General features: G+C 38.0%; 2 pseudogenes; one reads left to right on the forward strand and one right to left on the reverse strand.

Annotated features, from left to right (window-relative positions):
* Positions 1–491: 491 nt before the first annotated feature.
* LOC125827536 (uncharacterized) lies at positions 492–2180 on the forward strand (annotated as a pseudogene).
* A 2168-nt stretch (positions 2181–4348) lies between these two features.
* LOC125827537 (uncharacterized) lies at positions 4349–27057 on the reverse strand (annotated as a pseudogene).

Below are 27057 nucleotides of genomic sequence, written 5' to 3' on the forward strand. Positions count from 1 at the left end.
ATACATGTTTGAAAAAGAGATTAATATTATAAATATAATGTCATAAAGTATGAAAATATTTGAATATAATTTTATCAAGTCTAACTAAAAAATAAATGACTTGCAATGTGAATATCAAGTCTTTTTAAAAAAAACAAATTTGGGCTTTTATTAAGAGCAAATCAACAAGTAAAACTTAAAGGAATCTCATAGTGTAAGATCTAAATTACATCTTGTCCCAACTAATTTCCATTTTACAAAAATCCCTTAAAAAGGTAGGCAGCCGGATACATAGCTAACATTTGCGCTAAAAAGGGAAAAAACATAAAATTTAATTTACTTGATTTACGCCTAACTGATCCTAAACAGTCCATATCCTAATAGGTAATCGACTCACACATTACAAATTTCAAATTTCAAAATTACATCTTCTCCATTGAAGAACAATTTTTTAACAGCCATCGATTTCGAAACAGTGATAAGTTCAAATAAACTCGAAAATATCCTGATACATGATGAATATATCGATTCTGTTGAGGCATTCAGGAATTTGGATGAGCGAAGTGAATTATGAAGGTTACAAAAGTGACGGAATCATTGTTGGACAAATAATTTCATTTTTGAATCTTAAGGTAGCAATTTCAGCCGAGTTAGATATCGATGTGGTAAGGAAAAATATTGAAATTCGATACATCGTAGAAGGTAACTCGTCTACATTGAAAATCAAGAACGACATGGGTGTTAAACTATATTTAGAAATGAAAAAAATGAGTCGGAATTTGCAATGTATCCATTATGCATTGATAAAACTGAGAAGATTGGTGGTGATATACATAACTTTGATGGAACATGTGGAGAGATTACGTGTGTCGAATGCACATCACAGGATACAGAAGCTCTTGCAGTGGTTGAATCAAGAATCTGTGATTCGTATTATATTCCAGAATTAGAAGCTACAAATTACATAACTGATTCAAACAGTATAGAGGTGAAGACAAGTCAATTATATAAGGATAAAGCAACAATCGTAGACGTGATGACGAAATATAAGATAAAGCACAACTTCAATTGCAAAGTAAAGAGATCTGATAGACAAAGGTATGGGAGTATTTGATCTGTTTTATGAAGTAATGTGTTTGATTTTTTAGATCTATAAATGATGATACGTTTATAGATCTTATCATCATTTGTGAAGTAATGTGTTTGGTTCTTGTGAAGTAATTTTTATTTGTATGATACATTATTATTTTTAGAACTTGTATGATGGTGATTTTGATTTTTTGTTTAATTTGTTGATTATGATATCTGATATAATAATAATGATACATTATTTGTAAAGATACATTAGTTGAAAATTATTAGCGTATAAATAAGCGTAATGGACTGTGTATGATACATACATGGAGTGCTAAGGAATTGAGTCGCATCCCTCATGTATCAGATACATTCTATAATTTTGATGTGTGAAAACATAAGCATTTGTATTACGTGTATCATGTAATTTTTTGTGAATCTGATACCTAAAACTAAGCTAAATTTGTTGTGTTGGTCGTTAATATTCTTGATACATTAAGTTAATGTTCTTGATACATTAAAGATTTGAGTCGCAACAATCATGAAGCAGATACATTCTATAATTTTGTTTTACGTGTATCATTAAAAAAATTGTGAATCTCATACATAAAACTACACTAAATTAATTGTATTGGTCGTTAATATTGTTGATACATTATATCATTCTTTGATTAATTTGAACATTATAGTTTTATATATTATAAAATGTAACTGCTATATGTATTAATATGATGAAAAAAATGTACAGCTATGTGTTAGTGTGCTTTTCAGAGGAATTTGGCTGGACTATGAAGGCTTCATGCTGGAAAAAATCTAATGTTTTCAAAGTTAGATACTTCATTAGTGAACATACGTGTCTAATGCGGGATAAGATACTAACCAAAGTCCAAGCAACAGTTGGGTTTGTTAGTGGTGTGACTACTCCTAAATTGGTCAACCATAAACGAATTCATACTCCTGAAGATATAATTGATGATATTAGAGAATTCTATGGGGTTCAAATATCTTACCAGCAAGCATGGCGTGCTAAAGAACGTGCACTAGAAATGATAAGAGGTAAACCATCTGATGGATATAGGCAGATGCCGAGATACATATACATGCCAAATACTGTGTATCCAAATTAATATATAAGGATTCACAAAACTGAGGAAGATGAATTCATGTATTTGTTCATAGCCTTAAGAGCATTGATGAGGGGGTTCGATTACTACAGACCAATAGTTGTTGTCAATGGTACACATCTTGGTGGAGCTTACAAAGGGACATTTTTATCAGCAAGCACACTTGATGGGCAGGTATGTGTTTTTTGTAATTGTGAGCTTGTTGTAAATGTTATGTATCAAATGAAATTGTGTGTGTTGCTCTGTAATTAGGTTGCATTGCCATTGGCATATGGTGTTGTGGACACTGAAAATGACTGTTCATGGACATTGTTCTTCGAACAATTCAAAAATACATTTAGCGGGCGTGAAGAAATGTGTGTTGATCAGATAGGAATGAAAGTATTATGAAGAGTGTAAGCATTGTGTTCCCAAATGTACCTCATTATGCATGCATATGACATCTTTGAAAGAATGTCTGTTCAAACTTCAAAAGGAGCAAAAACACCCTAAGTGATCTATACTACTATATGGCCAAGGCATACATAAAGGAGGATTTTGATATATTGATGGCTAAGGTGGATAAAGTTGATCACAGAATTAAGGAGTACCTTGAGGATGCAGGGTCTGAGAAGTGGTCGAGAGTTCATTCAACAGTAAATAGAGGTATAATGATGACTTCGAACATTGCGGAATGTATCAATGGTTATCTTGTTGAGGCACGTCAGTTGTCTATATTAGAATTCTATTTGGTTCTTGGCATTGCAAAAACAGAGAAATAGCCTCTTATACAAATGACACATTGGGAAAAAGATTTGAGGAGGTATTGATTATAAACGATTTTAAGAGTTCAAAGATGAAGGTATGTATCATGATACATTACTACATATTTTATGTATCTAAATTGGTATATCATTAGGCCATTTGATCAATATTTCTTTGAAATAAATTTATCGCTGCCTTTTTAATGTCTGCAAGTTGTTCCATCATCTGAATTTATTTTCTCAGATTATGAAGCTGGAAGAAGATACATTGTTTGTCTTGAGCGAAAAGTATGTTCTTGTGGAAGATTTCAACTAGATGAGATACCTTGTGCACATGCAATCGCTATTTTAAAGGACAAGAATGTTACGGATATGTATTCATATTGTTGTGATTACTACAAGTCAGATGCAATAGCAAAACCCTATGAGATTCCAATAGTTTCAAATTGTTGTGGACGTTGTGGACAAGAAGGTCACAACAGAAGAACTTGTACTTTCTTAACAAAAGAAAAATGAAATCATTATTTTTATAAGACATTAATGTTTTTGTTGAATAATTTTTCACGTAATTAGTTATCACTTTTATAATTTAAAATGAATAAAGTGTATTGTGTACATTGGTTATTCTGATAGAATATTTATGAGTTTTGCTGTTCAAATTAATAATTTGTGTATCAATGTTATGTCTGTTAAACAAATATTAAGGTGCAATTGTAAGTATAAATAAATTGTTAGTGCACATAAAAGCTAATGTATCATGTACATTAGATAATAAAAGCAAAATAACTTATATACACAATAATAACCGAAGTAATGTATCTTATAAATTAAATCATATAATGATTATTGTATCATATGCATTAAATAATATAAGGATTATTGTATCATATACATTAAATCATACACAATCTATCTATTAGCAATAAGTTGTTATATGTGATAACTTATATGATACAAAATTTACCCTATTAAGTTTGTAACCAGTTTATTTGACACAATAAATATGAATCGTGTATCATATACATATTATGTTTGATTAATCATATTCATTATAATTAATGAATCATATACATTAAATTTTAAATAAACTATTTATTAGGAATAGGCTATTATATCTGATTACTAATATGAGACATAACAACTATGAAACATGTATCATATACGTTATATTTCATGTATCATATATATTATAACATTTGTATCACAAAACATTAAATCATATCTAAACTATAATATGATTTGAGTACAATTCTATTTTAAGTAATACAATAATGTGTTTGAAATTTAACATTGTATAAGCAAAAAATATTGGTCCATAAATTATCAAACAACAATATAATGAAAACACAAAACACACTAAAACTTGAGTGACATTGTCAAAAAGAACAAAAAAATATAAAACGTTGTCAATGCATAGATACTTAATTACTAATTTGTGCGAACCAAATCTTCTTCGGGTGGTGGTGTGACTAGACCCTTAGGTTTTGGTGGATCATTATTCTCACTAACGTATCCACCTTGGCCTTTTTGCTGCCATATGTCCACAACAATGCTCCATATATGTTGCGTAGGTATTCTGGAAGAAAACCATCAAGTGGTATTTCAAATTGGTCGTTCAGATACTCGCAAATGTAGCAACATATAAACCATAGTCTCTACAAAAATGCAGAATATCAATTATAAAAATAAATTAGACATGATTCAAAAACAAGAAAAACATAATACTTACAGGCTATCACTATTTTGCTGCATAATGTCTTGGACAAATTCAACCACGAAAGGATGTTGTGGCTCCAAAAGTGAACCAGTTTCTTTGTCCTTAGATGCATCATAATCACCCCAGTTTGTTCGCTTTGTTTTTTCAAAGAATCCACCATCAAGGAGGTAAGCAGGCAGCATTTTAGACAATTTTTTTATCTCACCTGAATGTTCTTTTTTCCTTGACCCTAATGAAGAGTCATACACCCTTATTAACCTGTTTTTCAATTCAACAACAACCAACACCCAATGGAACAGTCCATCACAGTTAATCGGAATGTAAACGTTGTCTACAAGATACCATGATAGTTCAACTGGCATTGAAAATCTTTTGATGATGTTGGTGATTGACCTCTCATGTGCAGATACAACTGAAGCGCGATCAATGTGTTCTTGTGTACTAATAACATCATCAGCATGATTGTTATAGTACCTTTCATAGGTACTGTTGATGTGTGATTTGAACAAGCAGTTAGTTGTTGTGTATCTGTATTGATTCATGTTGCGGAGTTCTGATTTTTTATGGAGCTAGTAAAAAACAACATCGATGTGCTACACAAAACATGAGAAACATAATTAAACATTTGTCAAAAAAAGATGATGAAAAAAATGATACATTAAGTGATAATCTTAACAAATACTAATTTGATTGTTTGAGTAATTTTTATAATGTATCTGATAGGCTGTTTTTGTATAAGATGCACTTATACCAAGGAATTTGATACATAATTAATAGTTCCATCAATAACTTTACCTAATCAGTCCAACATTTATTTGGCTGTGACATGTCATAGAATCCGTTTTTGTCAATTGGAAATGCAACAACAAAATCCATCATCTCAAATCCAAAAGAAGAGGCCTTTGCTCTGTATTTATCCTCTGTTGATTTCCTGTATTAATTTTTGTATTCACAACTAGTTAAATCGAAATAGGTTAATCCAAAATTTTCATAAGATATATATAAAACTTACTTATTGGCATGAGTTTTGAGAAGACCCTTGGTTACCCACTGCATATACTCATCAAGTAGATTAGACGGAGGTTGATATATAATCCGACATCCTTCAAATGGGAAATACAGACGAATGTCACCATCCAATTTATCTTTTCCCTTCTCGCTTGACCCAAAAGAAGTCAAGTATGGAGATTGTAATATTTTTGAAGGGAGCCTGTTTCGTGGCACATGAATCTTTGAAACGCTCCAAACAATAATCTCGGTGATTGGAATATCAGTAGGTAATTGACTGTCCGACAACAAAGCATGGTTGCCAATTAAATCTTGTTGATCGAATACACTCAATGGTTTAGCAGGAATATGAACTTTTCCTAGATCAGAGATAAGTGCATCTATGGCTGCTTGAGTTGGATGTGATATTGTTATCTATGTGGAAGAATCTTGTATGATATTACTATTATTATCTTTTTAGTAATATTACATATAATGAATGATAGTGTCATGATACATAATTAAACAATTTACCGATGTATCAACTGTTACTGTATCTGGCACAAATTGACGGATGTTGTGTTGAACTGTATCAACACCATCTTCATTCATTGTTACTTCATTTATATCTTATGGGGCTTGATCTGCTTCATCATCCTGAATAGTGGCATGTTGTATAAATCAGTGATATATTATACTGATAATGTATCATATACAAAAAAGTTTAATGCATAAGGCCACTTATAATGTATAATAGTAATAAATATGTGATCATACTAATACCTTCTTAGGGTCATTTTCTACAGTATCAACATGAGTATTTTCATCTGTGTGTTGGAGTTCTGAAACATACTCTATTGGTTGTTGGTTCCTGATAGTATGATCAATTTGTATTTAAAGTTTTAATAATAAAAAACTGTTAACAAAATTGGTAATGATGCATTATTTAACTTGATATACGAATGACTTATGTGTGCTGATACATATAATTTTCATTCTTGATACAAACTTAATGTATGAGGTGTAAAGACAATAACAAATAATGTATCTGATACATACCTCTTGTAGCACCCCGTATCCAAAAATAGAGATTTTAGATTTCTGGTGTTATAGGTGGCACTCACGGACACCATCCACGGTCCGTAGATGGACTCACGGTCCGTCCTGCAGGTCCGTGGATCGTGACAGAAAACTTCCCCAGAACTCTGTTAGAAAATTTGGCTAAGTCCCGACTCACGGACAGACCCACGGTCCGTAGATCAGACCACGGTCCGTGGTCTGTGTTCGTGGATCGAGACTTCCCTTACCCAGCCTCTGACACAAACTACGGTCCACCAACACGGACCGTCAATCGATCCACGGTCCGTAGGTCTGACCGTAGGTGAGGATTAACAGCCAGTTAGCTGAAAATTGTTGATGGATCAACTTCAGATGGTCATAAATTTTAGCACAAAATGAATTAGGTGTCCCATGAACTATGATATGATAGATAATTGAATTATCTTTCCAACGCCACCGAGTTTGCTGAATTCCAACCTCCGAGTAAAAAGTTATGCTCGTTTTAGTGAAGCCCTGTCGGGCAGACTCGACCTACGGATCCAATCGACGGACCGTCGATTGAATGACGGCCCGTCAGTCCCGTCCGTCAACAGCTAATTCAGGGGTCTTTTGGTCTTTTCCTATTTCATTTAACCCCTAAGATACGTCGTTTTGACCCTAAATCATGAGGTTTTAGTCAGTTTAAACCTAGAAACATAATTAGAACTTACCTTAGTCAAAATAATTAATCAAAACTTAGAAAATTAGAATCAAGAAGGAGAAAAAGGTCAAGAACCCTAGTTCAAGAACGCATCAAGGTTCCTTCAGTTCCAGCCCCGAAATCGAAAGATTTCTCCGTGGAATTCGTCACCAGGTATGTGGGATTTCACTAGTGGGTTCCTTTCGTCCATTAGGTCCTTAGAATTCAGTCAGATTCTTGATTCCATGATTATGAACAGACCTAGGGTTTCTAGAATTTGAACAGATCATCATGGATTAGTTATTTAAATGTTCCAAATCAGATTATCATGTTATTGCTCAGTTTATCGCATGAATTTTAGAACCCTAGCTATGTATTTCTTTAGTTCTTGAATTACACATGCTAGGTCAGATATTTCAGTATTCAGTTATACATGCCTCAGTTTATGAATGCATCATTATCAGATTAATTGTTGCATTCTCAGTATGCATGTTCAGTTCGAGCTATCCAGTATTTACAGAAATTCAGACATAACCAGTTAACCACTTAATTCATTGGGAGTAGCATAATACCGAGTTGGACTAGGGTTCAACGTACCCTTATAGTCCCAGAACTACAAGCCACGTAGGTGTAAGTCCCCTTTGTGGGCAACATCAGTTTAGTGATCACGCCAGTATGCCTCTATACCTCTGGCAGGGTATATTGGGTCCTCTCGATGGGGCGTATACATCGGACTCCACATTTAGCTCATGTGGTTTTATGTCGGTTATTAGTAGCTCCCACAGTTCAGTCAGACTCTTTTGCATTGACCATATTTCAGTACAGTCAGTATTCAGTTTCAACATGTTATAAATTTGGTCATTACATCAGTTAGCTCAGTATTCAGTATTTTAGTATCTATATCATGTTCAGATGATTTCATTGCTCTATTGCTTTGTTCAGTTATATGTTATTTCAGCTTTACTCTATCATGTATGCTCAGTACCTCTCAAGTACTGACACATACGTGCACTATATCTTCTCGTGATGTAGGTTCAGGTTCTCAGCATCCAGATCATGCTTAGATCGATTCCCGATCTTCAGTTCAGCAGCATCAGTGGTGAGTCCTCATTCTTCGAGGACTAGTGACATGTTTATCCTCACTACTTTTAGTCTTTAGTTTCAGTTTTGCTAGATCTAGTTGGGGCATGTCCCAACATTTCTAGTCAGTTTAGAGGCTTAATTCAGACATAGTTAGATTCAACTTAGTATTTTGAGTTTGATATTTCTTTTGTATTAAACTCTCAGATTTGATATATCTCAGTTATAGTATATGGGTATTCCCCATCTTTTTCATTTTATTTGTGATTTAGCTTCCCCATCAGTTTATTATCTTTAGTATGCTCATGATCATGCCAGCAGGGTTAGCTTGGGATCACTTGTGATCCTAGGTCCCGTGTCCGCGTCTCGGGGGTAGCTCGGGGCGTGGCAAACTTGGTATCAGAGCATTAGGTTTAAGTGTCCTAGGATGTCTGAAAAGCCGCACTAAGTAGAGTCCTTTTCATGGGTGTGAAGTGCACCACATCTAATGAGAGGGAGGCTACAAAGTGATTTTAGGAAAACCTGACTTTCTTGTTACTCTTATCGTGCGTAAGGTATGATCTAATTCCATTCTAACCCGACGTTCTACGTTTCAGTGATCATGCCTCCTCGTAGAGCTCCAGGAATGCAAATGCCAGTAATGCAAACGCAGCTCCTCCAGTTCCGGATCAGGAAGTCTCAAACGCTGAATTCAAGAATACCATTCATATGTTGGCCCAAAGTGTCGCTAACCAGAACAATCAGCGGGTTCAAGCTCCTGTGAATGCAAATGGTAGATCAGCAACAACAAGGGTCTATGACTTTGTTAGGATGAATCCGCCTGAGTTCTTAGGATCACAGACCGGTGAAGATCCTCAAAATTTCTTGGATGAGATCAAGAAGATCTTTGAGGTGATGCAGGTCACTGGGAGTGATCGGGTTGAGTTGGCATCTTACCAACTTAAGGATGTGGCTCATATCTGGTATACTCAGTGGAAGGAGAACAGGGGTACAGATGCCGCTCCTATTACTTGGGATTGTTTCAGCGAAACCTTTCTGGACAGGTTTTTCCCCATAGAGTTGAGAGAAGCAAGGGCCCAGGAATTTATGAATTTGAGGTAGGGTAACATGTCCAAGAGTATGGGCTCAAGTTTAACCAACTCTCCAGGTATGCTCCTCACATGGTTGCTGATTCCAGGGCTTTGATGAATAAGTTTCTCTATGGAGTGTCAGACTTAGTGAAAATAGAGTGCAGGAATGCTATGTTGTTGGGAGACATGAACATCTCTAGCCTCATGACTTATGCTCAGCAGGTTGAGGGTGATAAGGTTAGGGAACAGGCTAAGGAGACTAAGAAAGAAAGAACATTTAACTATAAGTATTCCCACCAGAAATCGGGTGGTGGAAATCGCTCGCATTTTCAGTAGAAGTCTTCGACTCCAGCCCCTTCATCAGCTAGTGTTCCATCCCCCAAGTTCTGTAATGATCAGAAAGGTAGGACGTCAGGCTTTAAGTCTCAAGGTAGTGTTTCAGGCACCAAACCCTACCCAACTTGCCCGAAATGTAGTAAGAACCATCCGGGCGAGTGCCTTGCAGGTAAGGAAGGATGCTTTGGGTGTGGTCAGTCTGGTCATAGATTGAAGGACTGTCCTTCTAGACAGGGTCAAGGAGGAAATAATGGTAGAGCTCAGTCTACAACTTTAGCAGCACCAGCAAGTCGCCCGACTCAGCAGGGTAACTCTTCTGGTACTGGTGGCGGACAGTGCCAAAACAAGCTTTATGCTCTTCAGGTTCGTCAAGATCAGGAAGATTCTCTTAATGTAGTCACTGGTACGTTACGAGTCTTTGATCTTGATGTTTATGCATTGTTAGATCCAGGGGCTACTTTGTCTTTTGTAACTCCCTATTTAGCAGTCCAATTCAGTGTTAGCCCAGAAATTCTCTCAGAACCTTTCTCAGTCTCTACTCCAGTCGGTGACCTAGTTATAGTTAGATGGGTATACAAAATTTCCCTGTCACAGTCTCTCGGAAAGTCACCTCAGCAGATCTTGTAGAGTTAGAAATGGTAGACTTCGATGTCATTCTAGGCATGGATTGGTTACATTCATGTTATGCCTCAGTTGATTGTAGAACTAGGATTGTTCGTTTTCAGTTTCCAGACGAACCAATCTTAGAATGGAAGGGTAGTAGCTTAGCACCTATGGGTCGATTCATTTCTTACCTTAAGGCCAGAAAAATGATCTCTAAGGGTTATCTCTATCATCTAGTGCGAGTTAAGGATTCTAGTTTCGAATCCCCAACTCTTGAGTCAGTTCCTGTAGTAAGTGAGTTTCCAGAAGATCTTCCTGGAGTTCCTCCCGAAAGGGAAATCGACTTTGGAATAGATCTCCTTCTAGATACCCAGCCTATCTCTATCCCTCCTTACAGAATGACTCCAGCTGAGCTTAAGGAATTGAAAGAGCAGTTGAAAGAACTTCTAGATAAGGGCTTCATCAGACCCAATATTTCGCAATGGGGTGCACCAGTGTTGTTCGTGAAGAAGAAAGATGGTTCTTTCAGAATGTGTATTGACTATGGGCAGTTGAACAAAGTCATAATCAAGAATAAGTAACCTATCCCCAAGATTGATGACTTGTTCGACCAACTTCAGGGTGCTAGTCATTTCTCAAAGATAGACCTCAGATCAGGTTATCATCAGCTTAGAGTCAGAGATAGTGACATTCCGAAGACAGCCTTCAGAACTCGATATGGTCATTATGAATTTGTAGTCATGTCATTTGGACTAACCAATGCTCCTGCAATTTTCATGGATTTGATGAACAGAGTGTTCAAGTAGTACTTGGACTTGTTCGTTATCGTCTTTATTGATGATATCCTCATTTATTCTAGGAATGAGAAAGAACATGCGAGTCATTTGAGAGTTGTTCTACAAACTCTCAAAGATCGCCAGTTATATGCAAAATTTAACAAGTGTGAGTTTTGGTTACAATCAGTTGCCTTCCTTGGGCATATTGTGTCTAGTGAAGGAATTCGAGTAGATTTCCAGAAGATAGAAGCAGTGAAAGAATGGCCCAGACCTACCTCTGCTACAGATATCAGAAGTTTCTTGGGTCTAGCAGGCTATTACAGACGGTTTGTGGAAGGATTTTCATCCATAGCCTCTCCATTGACTAAGTTAACTCAGAAAAATGTTAAGTTCCAATGGTCAGATGATTGTGAGAAAAGCTTTGCAGAACTGAAAACTAGGTTGACTACAACTCCTGTCTTGACTCTACCAGAGGGTTCAGATGGTTATGTGATCTATTGTTATGCATCCAGGGTCGGCCTAGGTTGTGTGTTGATGCAACGAGGTAGGGTTATAGCTTATGCTTTCAGACAACTTAAGGTACATGAGAAGAATTATCCAACTCATGACCTCGAGCTTGCAGCAGTGGTGTTTGCACTCAAGATTTGGAGACATTACTTGTATGGTGTTCATGTAGATGTGTTCACAGACCATAGGAGCCTTCAGTATGTATTCACCCAGAAAGATTTGAATCTTCGCCAGAGAAGGTGGCTTGAATTCCTCAAAGATTATGATATGAGTGTGCATTACCATCCGGGTAAGGCGAATGTAGTAGCAGATGCTCTTAGCAGATTATCCATGGGTAGTGTAGCACATGTTGAGGAAGAAAGAAGAGAGCTAGCAAAGGATGTTCACAGACTTACTCGCCTAGGAGTTCGTCTTATGAGCATATCAGATGGTGGTGTAACGGTTCAGAATGAGGCAAAATCTTCTTTGGTAGTAGAGGTTAAGGAAATGCAAGATAGTGATCCATTAATGAGATTGTGAGGTTGCATGGAGTTCCTTTTTCTATCATCTCAGATAGAGGTCCTCAGTTTACATCTCATTTCTGGAAGTCATTTCAGAAAGGTCTTAGTACTCAGGTTAATCTTAGCACAGCATTTCATCCGCAGACGGATGGTCAGGCAGAGCGTACCATTCAGACCTTAGAGGAGATATTGAGAGCTTGTGTGATCGACTTCAAGGGTAGTTGGGATGATCACCTTCCTCTGATTGAGTTCGCCTACAACAATAGTTACCATTCCAGCATTCAAATGGCCCCTTATGAGGCATTGTATGGGCGTAGATGTAGATCTCCAGTTGGTTGGTTTGAAGTAGGTGAAACAGCCTTGATAGGACCAGATTCGGTACTTGATGCTATGGAAAAAGTGCAACTCATTAGAGAGAGACTTAAGACTGCTCAGAGTCACCAGAAGTCTTATGCAGATGTGAGAAGAAGGGAACTAGAGTTCCAAGTTGATGATTGGGTTTTCCTGAAAGTGTCACCCATGAAGGGGGTGATGAGATTTGGCAAGAAAGGGAAGCTCAATCCCAGATATGTTGGCCCTTACCGGATCTTGAAAAGGATTGGTAAAGTGGCTTATGAGTTAGAGTTGCTAGCAGACTTAGCAGCAGTACATCCAGTCTTTCACATTTCTCTTTTGAAGAAGTGTGTGGGTGATCCAGCATCCATGTTGCCATTAGAGTGTATGGCTGTAAAATATAGCCTTTCATATGAGGATGTACCCGTTGAGATTCTCGATCGTCAGGTTAGAAGGTTGAGAAATAAAGAAGTCGCTTCAGTCAAGGTTTTGTGGAGGAGTCAGTCCGTAAAGGGAGCTACTTGGGAAACAGAGGCAGCCATGAAGTCCAAGTATCCTCACCTCTTTCTTTTCGATTCCATTCTAGCTTGAGGTAATAGTTCCTCTTCAGTTTTTCAGTCATTCATGCGAAAAATTTAGTCTTAGAATCATGTTCCTTCAGTTTGTACTTACATTTTCAGCGTATTTGCATGTTCTTGGAACTCAGTTCAGTTACAAATTCAGTTCTCAGTGTTTAGTGGTAGGGATTGCAGCCCTCTCCCTTTATTTCAGCTATATTAGTCTTCATTCGAGGACGAATGGTCCTAAGGGGGAGATAATGTAACAGCCCGTATCCAAAAATAGAGATTTTAGATTTCTGGTGTTACAGGTGGCACTCACGGACACCATTCATGGTCCGTAGATGGACTCACGGTCCGTCCTGCAGGTCCGTGGTTCGTGACAGAAAACTTCCCCAGAACTCAGTCAGAAAATTTGGCTAAGTCCTGACTCACGAACAGACCCACGGTCCGTAGATCAGACCACGGTCCGTGGTCTGTGTTCATGGATCGAGACTTCCCTTACCCAACCTCTGACACAAACTACGGTCCACCAGAACGGACCGTCAATCGATCCACGGTCCGTAGGCCTGACCGTAGGTGAGGATTAACAGCCAGTTAGCTGAAAATTGTTGATGAATCAACTTCAGATAGTCATAACTTTTAGCAAAAAATGAATTAGGTGTCCCATGACCTATGATATGATAGATACTTGAATTATCTTTCCAACGCCACCAAGTTTGCTAAATTCGAACCTCCGAGTAAAAGGTTATGCTCGTTTTAGTGAAGCCCTGTCAAGCAGACTCGATCTACGAATCCAATCGACGGACCGTCGATTGAATGACGGCCCGTCAGTCCCGTCCGTCAGTCCCGTCCGTCAGTCACTCCGACAACAGCTAATTAAGGGGTCTTTTGGTCTTTTCCTATTTCGTTTAACCCCTAAGATACGTCGTTTTGACCCTAAATCATGAGGTTTTAGTCAGTTTAAACCTAGAAACATAATTAGAACTTACCTTAGTCAAAATCATTAATCAAAACTTAGAAAATTAGAATCGAGAAGGAGAAAAAGGTCAAGAACCCTAGTTCAATAACGTAGCAAGGTTCCTTCAGTTCCGGCCTCGAAATCGAAATATTTCTCCGTGGAATTCGTCACCAGGTATGTGGGATTTCACTAGTGGGTTCCTTTCGTCCATTAGGTTCCTAGAATTCAGTCAGATTCTTGATTCCATGATTATGAACAGACCTAGGGTTTCTAGAATTTGAACAGATCATCATGAATTAGTTATTTAAATGTTCCAAATCAGATTATCATGTTATTGCTCAGTTTATCGCATGAATTTCAGAACCCTAGCTATGTATTTCTTTAGTTCTTGAATTACACATGCTAGGTCAGATATTTCAGTATTCAGTTATACATGCCTCAGTTTATGAATGCATCATTATCAGATTAATTGTTGCATTCTCAGTTTGCATGTTTCCTTATAGTCCCAGAACTACGACCACGTAGGTGTAAGTCCCCTCTGTGGGCAACATCAGTTTAGTGATCACGCCAGTATGCCTCTATACCTCTGGCAGGGTATATTGGGTCCTCTCGATGGGGCATATACATCGGACTCCACATTTAGCTCATGTGGTTTTATGTCGGTTATTAGTAGCTCCCACAGTTCAGTCATACTCTTTTGCATTGACCATATTTCAGTACAGTCAGTATTCAGTTTCAGCATGTTATAAATTTGGTCATTACATCGGTTAGCTCAGTATTCAGTATTTCAGTATCTATATCATGTTGAGATGATTTCATTGCTTTATTGCTTTGTTCAGTTATATGTTATTTCAGCTTTACTCTATTCTGTATGCTCAGTACCTCTCAAGTACTGACGCATACGTGCACTACATTTTCTCGTGATGTAGGTTCAGGTTCTCAGCATCCAGATCACGCTTAGATCGATTCCTGATCTTCAGTTCATCAGAATCAATGGTAAGTCCTCATTCTTCGAGGACTAGTGACAGGTTTATCCTTACTGCTTTTAGTCTTTAGTTTCAGTTTTGCTAGATCTAGTTGGGGCATGTCCTAACATTTCTAGTCAGTTTAGAGGCTTAATTCAGACATAGTTAGATTCAGCTTAGTATTTTGAGTTTGATATTTCTTTTGTATTAAACTCTCAGATTTGATATATCTCAGTTATAGTATATGGGTATTCCCCATCTTTTTCATTTTATTTATGATTTAGCTTCTGCATCAGTTTATTATCTTTAGTATGCTCATGATCATGCCAGCAGAGTTAGCTTGGGATCACTTGTGATCCTAGGTCCGGTGTCCGCGTCTCGGGGGTAGCTCGGGGTGTGACACCTTTGCAGTAACATGAACTTGATGTTCAACCTCATTAACAGATACACCAACCTCATCAACAGATACACCAACCTCATCAGCAAGATCTATCTGTATTGGTGAAAATGGTTGTTTATCAAACTGAAATGTTCTTGATTGAGGATCAACATTGCCTTTTTGTTCGAAAACTTCAACAGTGCACGCCATATGTTTACCGACAACATCCTTCATTAATGAAATTAATAACATAACAACCTATGAAACTTAATCCACAAAAAAAGATATATATATATATATATATCTATCTAGCCTAGTACCTTTAGAGGCAGGTTGTCTTCCCTGTGTCGAGATTCCATCAACTGGGAGTGGTTTTTCTTTATTAAACTTTCAAGGTTCTCAAATTTCTTGTCAACCTATCAAAAAATTTAAAAAAGACAAGTACATTTAGAGTAAATATACAGAAAAAATAATAAAATCAAAATCATTACTTACGTAATCCATCAAAAATTCTTTCACTTCTTCAATATCTAGATTTACAGAGTTGACTTTTTGAGCATCTGAAGAAATATTATTAGAAGTCGGGGTCGGTGATTCATCTGGAATAGAAAATGGCTGGTTTAATGACACATTGCACTGATCTGGCTGACTAGGTTCTGACACCTTTGTTTTAGGTTTATCAACTTTCTTTCATCTTTTTTGGTGGTGGTGGAGATGATGTATCAGACACTCTTGATGATCTCCTTACCAACTGCTCGGGATGGCTTGTGGAGAAATCCTCAAATCCAGAAATGTCTTTCGGTTGTACTACCTTTGGATTGACAGATGTCGTGGGATGTGAAGAAGTAGGAGCATGTTGATCTTCAGGTAAATCAATAGCTGCAAGTTCCTCCGGTGTTGGAACAATATTTGAACACCCATTCTGAAATAAAAAAATATTTAAAGATTAAAACACAAAATTATGTATACCAACATAGAAAAAAAAATTGTAACACCCGGTATCTGAAACAGACCAAAAATGCAGATCTTGAGAAGTTGTAGGTGCAACCCACGGTAGCCATCCACGGACCGTAGATTTGACCACAGCCTGTGCTGGTGGTTTGTGGTTCACCACTGCAAGCCCTCCCCAGATCCAGCTCAGAAAATTGGCCAAGTCTCGACCCACGGTCCGTAGGTCAGACCACGGTCCTTGGTTTGTGTCCATGGATCGAGTCCCCCTTTACCCAGTCTCTGATGCAAACGACGATCGACTAGCATGGACTGTCGTTCGATCCACGGTCCATAGGTCTGACCGTAGGTGAGGGTCAGTAGCCAGTTAGAGGAAAATTGTTGATTGGGTCAACTTCAAAAGGTCATAACTCTTAGCATAGAAGGAATTATGTGTCCCATGACTTATGATATGATAGATAATAGAATTCGTTTTCCAACGCCATCGAGTTTGCTAAAATCTGACCTCTGAGTAAAAAGTTATTCTCGTTTTAGTGAAGCCCTGTCGGGCAAACTTGACCTACAACCCCAATCTGCAGACCGTAGATTGACCTACGACCCGTAGGTCCCGTCCATCGATCACTCCGACAACAGTTAAGTCAGGGGTCTATTGGTTTTTCCTATTTCGTTGGACTCCTAAGCTACGTCGTTTAGACCCTAAATTATGAGGTTTTAGTCAGTTTATGCCTAGAAACATAACTAGAACTTACCTAAGTCAAATCATTAATCAAAACTTAGAAAAAATTAGAGCGTAAGAGGAGAAGGGAAGTCAAGAACCCTAGTTCAAGAACGCAGCAAGGTTCCATCAATTCCAACCCCGAAATCTAAAGATTTCTTCGTGGAATTCATCACCAGGTATGTGAGATTTCACTAGTGGGTTCCTTTCACCCATTAGGTCCCTAGTTTTCAGTCACTTTCTTGATTCCCTTATTATGACTAGACCTAGGGTTTCTTGAATGTTAGAATTGTTGGGTTCTTAGCTGTCAGAATGATCCAAATCAGATTAGTATGTTACTATTTAGTTTGTTGCATAAATTCCAGAACCCTAGCTATGCATTTCTTTAGTTCTTGAATTACACATGCTAGGTCAGATATTTAAGTTATTCAGTTATACATGCCTCAGTTATTAATGCATCAATATCAGTTTTATTGTTGCATTCTCAGTTTGCATGTTCATTTTGAGCTATCTAGTAACTTACAGAAATTCAGTCATAATGCGTTCATTACTTAATCTATTAGGAGTAGCATAATACCAAGTTGGACTAGGGTTCAGCGTACCCATATAGTCCTAGAACTACGAGCCACGTAGGTGTAAGTCCCCTCTGTGGGCAATATAAGTTAGTGATCACGCTAGTCATGCCTCTATACCTTTGGCTGGGTATTTTGGGTCCTCTCGATAGGGCGTATACATCGGACTCCACATTTAGCTTATGTGGTTTTATTGTTGGTTATTAGTAGCTCCCACAATTCACTCAGATTCTATTGCATTGACCTCATTTACAATACAATCAGTATTCAGTATCAGCATGTTATAAATTTGTTCATTGCATTCAGTTAACTTAATATTCTGCATCTATATCATGTTCAGATTATTTCATTGCTTTATTGCTTTGTTCAGTTATATGTTATTTCAGCTTTACTCTATCCTGCATGCTCAGTACCTTTCAAGTACTGACGCATACGTGTGCTACATCTTCTCATGATGTAGGTTCAGGTTCTCAGCATCCAGATCACGCTTAGATCGATTCCTGATCTTCAGTTCATCAGAATCAATGGTGAGTCCTCATTCTTCGAGGACAATAGTCATGAGTTTCTTTTCAGTATTTTTAGTCCTTTAGTTTTAGTTTTCCTAGATCTAATTGGGGGATGTCCCAACATTTCTAGTCAATTTAGAGGCTTATTTCAGATATAGTTAGATTCAGCTTAGTATTGAGCTAATATCTTCTTTGTATTAAACTCATCAGTTTTCATTTATCTCAGTTATAGTATATGGGTATTCCCCATCTTTTCATTTTATTTATGATTTAGCTTTCGCATCAGTTTATTATCTTTAGTATGCTCGTGATCATGCCAGCAAGGTTAACTTGGGATCACTTGTGGTCCTAGGTCTAGTGTCCGCATCCAGTGGGTAGCCTCGAGGCGTAACAAGCTTGGTATCTGAGCATTAGGTTTAAGAGTCCTAGGATGTCTGAAAAGACACACTAAGTAGAGTCCTTTTTATGGGTTTGAAGTGCACCACATCTAATGAGAAGGAGGCTATGAAGTGTTTTAGGAAAAAAACAATTTCTTGATATTCTTATCGTGAATTGGTATGATCCTCTTTCTAATCCATCGTTATGCGCTTAAGATCATGCCTCCTCGTAGAGCTTACGCAAGGAATGCTAATGCACGCAATCCTAACGCAAATCAGGAAGTTACTAATGCAGAATTCAGGAATGCCAATTCAACTTTTGGCTTAGATATGGCCAACAAGAACAATTAGCAGGTTCCAGTTCCTACTAATATAAATGGTGGATCAGCGGCAGCTAGAGTTCGAGATTTTGATAGGATAAATTCGCTTGAGTTTTTAGGGTTGCAAGTTGGTGAGGACCCACAAAACTTCATTGATGAGGTTAAGAAAATCTTTGGAGTGATGCAAGTAACTGGTAATGGTAGGGTTGAGTTGGCATCCTACCAGCTTAAGGATGTGGCTCACATATGGTACACTTGGTGGAAAGATCCAGGGGCAATTCTTACCTTTGTAACTCTCTTTATAGTTGCAATCTTAGGTGTTAGTCTAGAAACTCTCTCAGAACCCTTCTCAGTCTCTACTCCAGTTGGTGACCCAGTTATAGCGAGACGGGTATACAAAAATTGTCCTGTCACAGTCTCCCAGAAAGTCACCTCAGCAGATCTTGTAGAGTTAGAAATGGTAGACTTCGATGTCATTCTAGGCATGAATTGGTTACATTCCTGTTATGCCTCAGTCAATTGTAGAACTAGGGTTGTTTGTTTTCAGTTTCCACATGAACCAATCTTAAAATTGAAGGGTAGTAGCTTAGCGCCTATGGGTTAGTTCATTTCTTACCTTAAGGCTAGAAAGATGATCTCTAAGGGTTGTCTCTATCATCTAGTTCGGGTTAAGGATTCTAGCTCTAAATCCCTAACTCTTGAGTCAGTCCTTGTAGTCAATGAGTTTCCAGAAGTGTTTCCAGATGATCTTCTCGGAGTTCCTCCTGAAAGGGAAATTGACTTTGGAATTGATCTCCTTCCAGTTACCCAGCCTATCTATATTCCTCCTTACAGAATGGCTCTAGCTGAGCTTAAGGAATTGAAGGAGCAGTTGAAAGACCTTCTAGATAAGGGCTTCATCAGACCTAGTATTTCGCCATGGGGTGCACCAGTGTTGTTCGTAAAGAAGAAAGATGGTTCTCTCATAATGTGCATTGACTATAGGCAGTTGAAGTCACAATCAAGAATAAGTATCCCATCCCCATGATTGATGACTTGTTCGACCAACTTCAAGGTTCTAGTCATTTCTCAAAGATAGACCTCAGATCAGGTTATCATTAGCTTAGAGTCAGAGATAGAGACATTCCGAAGACAACCTTCAGAACTCGGTATGGTCATTACGAATTTGTAGTTATGTCATTTGGACTAACCAATGCTCCTGCAACTTTTATGAATTTAATGAACAGAGTGTTCAAGTAGTACCTTGACTTGTTTGTTAACGTATTTATTGATGATATCCTCATTTACTCTAGGAATGAGGAAGAACATGCATGTCATTTGAGAGTTGTTCCGCAAACTCTCAAAGATAGCCAGTTATTTGCAAAATTTAACAATTGCGAGTTTTGGTTATAATCAGTTGATTTCCTTGGGCATATTGTGCCTAGTGAAGGAATTCGAGTAGATTCCTAGAAGATAGAAGTAGTGAAACAATGGCACAGACCTACTTCTGATAGATATATCAGAAGTTTCTTGAGTCTGGCGGGTTATTACAGACCGTTCGTGGAAGGATTTTCAGCTGTAGCTTCACCATTGACTTGGTTGACTCAGAAGATGGTCAAGTTTTGATGGTCAGATGAATGTGAGAAAAGCTTCGCCGAATTGAAAACTAAGTTGACTGCAGCTCATGTCTTGAATCTACCAGAGAGTTCAGATGGTTATGTGATCTATTGTGATGCATCCAGAGTCGGCCTAGGTTGTGTGTTGATGCAGCAATGTAAGGTTATAGCTTATGCTTCTAGACATCTTAAGGTATAAGAGAAGAATTATCTGACTCATGACCTTGAGCTTGCAGAAGTGGTGTTTGCACTCAAGATTTGGAGACACTACTTGTATGGTGTTCATGTTGATCTGTTCACTGACCATAAGAGCCTCCAGTATGTATTCACCCAGAAAGAGTTGAATCTTCGCCAGAGAAGGTGGCTTGAGTTCCTTAAAGATTATGATATGAGCGTGCATTACCATCCAGGTAAGGCAAATGTAGTAGCAGATGCTCTTAGCAGATTATCCATGGGTAGTGTAGCCCGTGTTGAGGAAGAAAGAAGAGAGCTAGCAAAGGATGTTCACAGACTTGCTCGCCTAGGAATTCATCTTATGAGCATATCAGATGATGGTGTAACAGTTCAAAATAGGGCAGAATCTTCTTTGGTAGTGGAAGTTAAGGAAAAGCAAGACATCGATCCGATATTACTTGAACTCAAGGGTGCAGTCCACCAACAAAGAGTTGAGGTTTTCTCCTAATGGGGAGATGGTGTGCTTCGCTACCAGGGTCGATTATGTGTTCCTAGTGTGGGCAAGTTGAGACAACATATTCTTGCAGAAGCCCATAAGTCCAGTTATTCTATTCATCCAGGTGCCACTAAGATGTACCGCGATCTGCGGGAAGTCTATTGATGGAATGATATGAAAAAAGATATAGTAGATTTTGTGGCTAAGTACCCCAATAGCCAGAAAGTCAAGGTAGAACATCAGAAACCAAGAGGTATGACTCAAGAGATTGACATTCCTACTTGGAAGTGGGAAGTGATCAACATGGACTTCATCACAGGTTTACCTTGTACAAGCAAACATCATGACTCCATTTGGGTGATTGTTGATAGGGTTACTAAGTTTTCTCGCTTTTTGGCTGTCAAGACTACAAATTCGGCGGAGGATTATGCCAAGCTTTACATTAATGAGATTGTGAGGTTGCATGGGGTTCCTTTGTCTATCATCTCATATAGAGGTCCTTAGTTTACCTCTCATTTCTGGAAGTCATTTCAGAAAGGTCTTGGTACTCATGTTAACCTTAGCACAACATTTCATCCACAGACGGATGGTCAGGCAGAGTGTACCAGTCAGACCTTAGAGGAAATTTTGAGAGCTTGTGTGATCGACTTCAAGGGTAGTTGGGATGAACACCTTTCTCTTATTGAGTTTGCCTACAACAATAGTTACCATTCCAGTATTCAGATGGCCCTTTATGATGCATTGTATGGGCGTAGATGTACATCTCCAGTTGGTTGGTTTGAAGTAGGTGAAGCAGCCTTGATAGGACCAGATTTAGTCCTTTATGCAATGGAGAAAGTGCAACTCATTAGAGATAGACTTAAGACAGCCCAGAGTCGCCAGAAGTCTTATGCAGATGTGAGAAGAAGGGAACTAGAGTTCCAAGTTGATGATTGGGTTTTCCTTAAAGTGTCACCTATGCAAGGGGTGATGAGATTTGGCAAGAAAGGGAAGCTCAGTCCCAGATACATAGGCCCTTACCGTATCTTGAAAAGGATTGGTAAAGTGGCTAATGATCTAGAGTTGCCAGTAGATTTAGCAATAGTGCATCCAGTCTTTCACATTTCACTATTGAAGAAATGTGTGGGTGATCCAGCATCCATGTTGCCATTAGAGAGTATGGCTGTAAAATATAGCCTTTCTTATGAGGATGTACCAGTTTAGATTCTTGATCGTCAGGTTAGAAGGTTGAGAAACAAAGAAGTCGCTTCAGTCAAGGTTTTGTGGAGGAGTCAGTCCGTAGAGGGAGCTACTTGGGAAGCAGAAGTAGCCATGAAGTTCAAGTATCCTCACCCTTTTACTTCCGATTCCATTCCAGCTTGAGATAATAGTTCTGCTTCAGTTTTTCAGTCATTCATGCACTAATTCAGTCTTAGTATTTTCTTCCTTTAGTCAGCCTTGCATTTTCAGCGTATTTGCATGTTCTTGGAACTCAGTTTAGCCAGAAATCAGTTTCTAGTACTTAGTGGTAAGGATTGTAGCTTCTTCCCTCCATACTCAGCTAGTTTAGTCTTCATTTGAGGACGAATGGTCCAAAGGGGGAGATAATGTAACACTCGGTATCTGAAACAGACCAAAAATGCAGATCTTAAAAAGTTGCAGGTGCAACCCACGATTTCCATCCACGGACCGTAGGTCAGACCACGGCCCGTGCTGGTGGTCCGTTGTTCACCACATCAACCCCTCCCCAGCTCAGAAAATCGGCTAAGTCTCGACCCACGGTCTGTAAGTCAAACCACAGTCTATGGTCTGTGTCTATGGATCGAGGCCCCCTTTACCCAGTCTCTGACGCAAATGATAGTCGACCAGCACAGACCGTCGTTCGATCCACGGTCCGTAGGTCTGACTGTAGGTGAGGGTCAGCAGCCACTTAGAGGAAAATTGTTGATTGGGTCAACTTCAAATGGTCATAACTATTAGCACAAAAAGAATTATGTGTCCCATGACCTATTATATGACAGATAATTGAATCCTCTTTCCACCGCCACTTAGTTTGCTAAAATCCGACCTCCGAGTAAAAAGTTATGCTCGTTTTAGTGAAGCCATGTCGGGCATACTTGACCTGTGACTCCAATCTACGGACCGTAGATTGACCTACGGCCCATAGGTCCCGTCCATCGATCACTCCGACATAAGTTAAGTGTGGGTCTGTTGGTCTTTTCCTATTTCGTTGGAAACCTAATCTATGTCGTTTAGACCCTAAATTATGAGGTTTTAGTCAATTTAAGCCTAGAAACATAACTAGAACTTACCTAAGTCAAATCATTAGTCAAAACTTAGAAAAATTAGAGCGTAAGAGGAGAAGAGAAGTCAAGAAACCTAGTTCAAGAATGCAACAAGGTTCCATCAGTTCCAGCCCCGAAATCTAAATATTTCTTCGTGGAATTCGTCACGAGGTATGTGGGATTTCATTAGTGGGTTCCTTTCACCCATTAGGTCCCTAGTTTTCAGTCACTTTCTTGATTCCCTTATTATGACTAGACCTAGGGTTTCTTGAATATTAGAATTGTTGAGTTCTTAGCTGTCAGACTGATCCAAATCAGATTAGTATGTTAATATTCAATTTATTGCATAAATTCCCGAACCCTAGCTATGTATTTCTTTAGTTCTTGAATTACACATGCCAGGTAAGATATTTCAGTTATTCAGTTATACATGCCTCAGTTATTAATTCATCAATATCAGTTTAATTGTTGCATTCTCAGTTTGCATGTTCAGTTTGAGCTATCTAGTAACTTACAAAAATTCAGTCATAATGCGTTCATTTCTTAATCCATTGGGAGTAGCATAATACCGAGTTGGACTACGGTTCAGCGTACCCATATAGTCCCAGAACTACGAGCCACGTAAGTGTAAGTCCCCTCTGTGGGCAATATCAGTTAGTGATAATGCCAGTCATGCCTCTATACCTTTGGCCGGATATATTGGGTCTTCTCGATGGGGCGTATACATCGAACTCCACATTTAGATCATGTGGTTTTATTGTTGGTTATTAGTAGCTCCCACAGTTCACTCAGATTCTATTGCATTCACCTCATTTATAGTATAGTCAGTATTCAGTTTCAACATGTTATAAATTTGGTCATTGCATTCAGTTAACTCTGTATTCAACATCTACATCATGTTCAGATTATTTCATTGCTTCCTTGCTTTGTTTAGTTATATGTTATTTCAGCTTTACTCTATCCTGCATGCTCAGTACCTTTCAAGTACTGATGCATACGTGCGTTATATCTTTTCGTGATGTAGGTTCAGATTCTCAGTATCCAGATCAAGCTTAGATCGGTTCCCGATCTTCAATTCAGCAGAATCAATGGTGAGTCCTCATTCTTCGAGGATAATAGTCATGAGTTTCTTTTTAGTATTTTAAGTCCTTTAGTTTCAGTTTTGCTAGATCTAGTTGGGGGAAGTCCCAACATTTCTAGTCAGTTTAGAGGCTTATTTCAGACATAGTCAGATTCAAGTTATTATTGAGTTAATATCTTCTTTGTATTAAACTCATCAATTTTCATTTATTTCAGTTATAGTATATGGGTATTCCCCATCTTTTCATTTTATTTATGATTTACCTTCCGCATCAATTTATTATCTTTAGTATGCTCGTGATCATGCCAGCAGGGTTAGATTGGGATCACTTGTGGTCCTAGGTCCCGTGTCCGCGTCCGCGTCCAGGGTGTAGCCCCGGGGCGTGATAATAATATTAACAAGAAAAACTTGCAACCTTACAACTATATACTTAATTAAAATACAAATGTAATATAAAATGGAAATGAATGTTACCTCTGTGAAAATGCTAGACATAAGCATTTCAAACTTTGGCTTTACAGCCACAACCCTCCAATTGCAAATTCTAGGGATGACATTCCGTTCTTTGACAACTATCTCAGGATTTACTTGGGATGCACATTCGTAGGTCCATACATTTAGTGTATAAGGCATGCCATAAAACAATATATCTGTTTATTAAGTTTGAAATCATGCATGAGTGAAATTATCAGCTTTGAGAATGCAATTTGTCCCCAAGGATATAATCGATACCATCTTCAACCATTATGAATTCATCAATATATATTGAAGAATCACCAGTTTGAGACAAAATGAATGTATGTACAAAGTATAGAATAGCCATATGAAGGGTATCCTGATTGTTCTCCCAATTGCCCATCAGAAAGCGTTGGACAAGACTCTTGCTTATACCGGTAACTGCATCAGGAAATTATTTTTGAAATAACCTACAGGGAGTTGATTCTGGGTGCAAAGTCTTTAGTATTGCCTTTACATTTGAGACCAATTATTAGGGAAAATTTCTTGATACCAAAATTCAAGATACTACCATTAGCATGTCTAATATGCAACACTTTTTTGTTGTCCTGTTCCAACTCTAACAACAACAAACATTTAGTTATTTGTCCTCGAAAATTGCATTGTGGGATGTCTAAATATGGTCCAAAAATTGTAGCTCTGAACAGTTCAATACCAACATTGTAACATCTCGCTAATTGAAAGAACTAGAAAGAGTTAGAATTGGAAATAGTCATTTTAGGATCTTGATCTATATGTATCAGGAAGAAAATCTGAAAAAAATAAAAAGGAAACAAAGAAGATGAAAAGTGAGATGACAATACTACCTATTCAGACGTTTGAAAATGGTTGAAATGAGAGAGAAATTTTTTGAACATTAAATTTGGATATTGATTTGTAACTGATTTGATTTTGGAGTGAATTTAGGGAGAGAAACTAGGAGTGAAAGATGGAGTGGTGAACATGGGCGGCATATTGTGTTTTATGTATCTAGAAGTTTTGATATTTAGGATAAAAAAGAGATTTCAGTAATATTTTAAAAAGGTAGGAAAAAATAGAAAATAAGGAACTTAAAGTTGTGTATATAAGTTATTTTTCCAATCAACAATGCACATGGGCAAAGGCCCATTCTTCCCATCCAAGGACATAGGCATACAAACATTACTAAATAAAACAAAAAATAAAACACATCTATCATCACTGATTTGTAAGGTTTCCTATTCTAGAGCTTATCTTAGTTCCTCTGTCTCTTCCCTACAACCACGGTGTCTTTGCTCAAATCTGAGTTCCTTTCGGTACTTTGAGGGCTTCCATCAAATGAAACTGCCTACTCACTAGGTAAGTATTCATCTTCCGTGTTTGTGTTTTACAACCTTGTATTGTACTGAATTCCTTTTCCTACAGGTGTTGGCATGATGTGCTCCGATCTCCACCACCTGTCAGTAGGTGGACTCTTCTAGGTGCTCTACTTCTCATCTGACCACAAGACCCTCCCCTTTTGCTGCGATTCCTTTTTGTCGGCTGACATAGATTATGCTAGATAGCTTTTCACTCTTTTCTTGCCGGAAAAACAAGTGGAAATTTATAATTTGTAGCCTTTCTTTACCCTTTATCCTTTGTATGGTGAAACTCTGACGTAGGGACATTGTAATTTGTCAGCATTAATTAGTCTTTTACATGTTGATTCCATCTCTTGGAAGTGAACAAACTTGCAATTAACCTTTATCTAATGCTAGATTTGCTAAGTAATCTGCAACTTTATTGCCTTCCCTCAGTATGTGTTGAAAATGGACTTCTTTACCTTCCAATAATTCCCTGACTTGCAATATCAAATCTGCAATACACCATGGACATTTCCACTTCATCATTAATACTTGTTTTTGTAGGAATGAGTCTGTTTGAATGAATACTCTATTATAATCTGCTTGCTTGCAATGTTTGGCTGCTTCCAATATAGCTTTTGTTTCTGCTTCTGTATTTTGTAGTGTCTTCTATCTTCTTTCCCTCTGCATATAGAACATTCCCTTTTTCATCCCTTAGGAAGAAAGCATATGCACTACTGATGTTTGCGTAATCAAGACACAT

The sequence above is a fragment of the Solanum verrucosum genome, unplaced genomic scaffold, assembly GCF_900185275.1.
Source record: "Solanum verrucosum unplaced genomic scaffold, falcon-dt-bn FXZP01000124.1, whole genome shotgun sequence".
Classification (NCBI taxonomy): domain Eukaryota; kingdom Viridiplantae; phylum Streptophyta; class Magnoliopsida; order Solanales; family Solanaceae; genus Solanum; species Solanum verrucosum.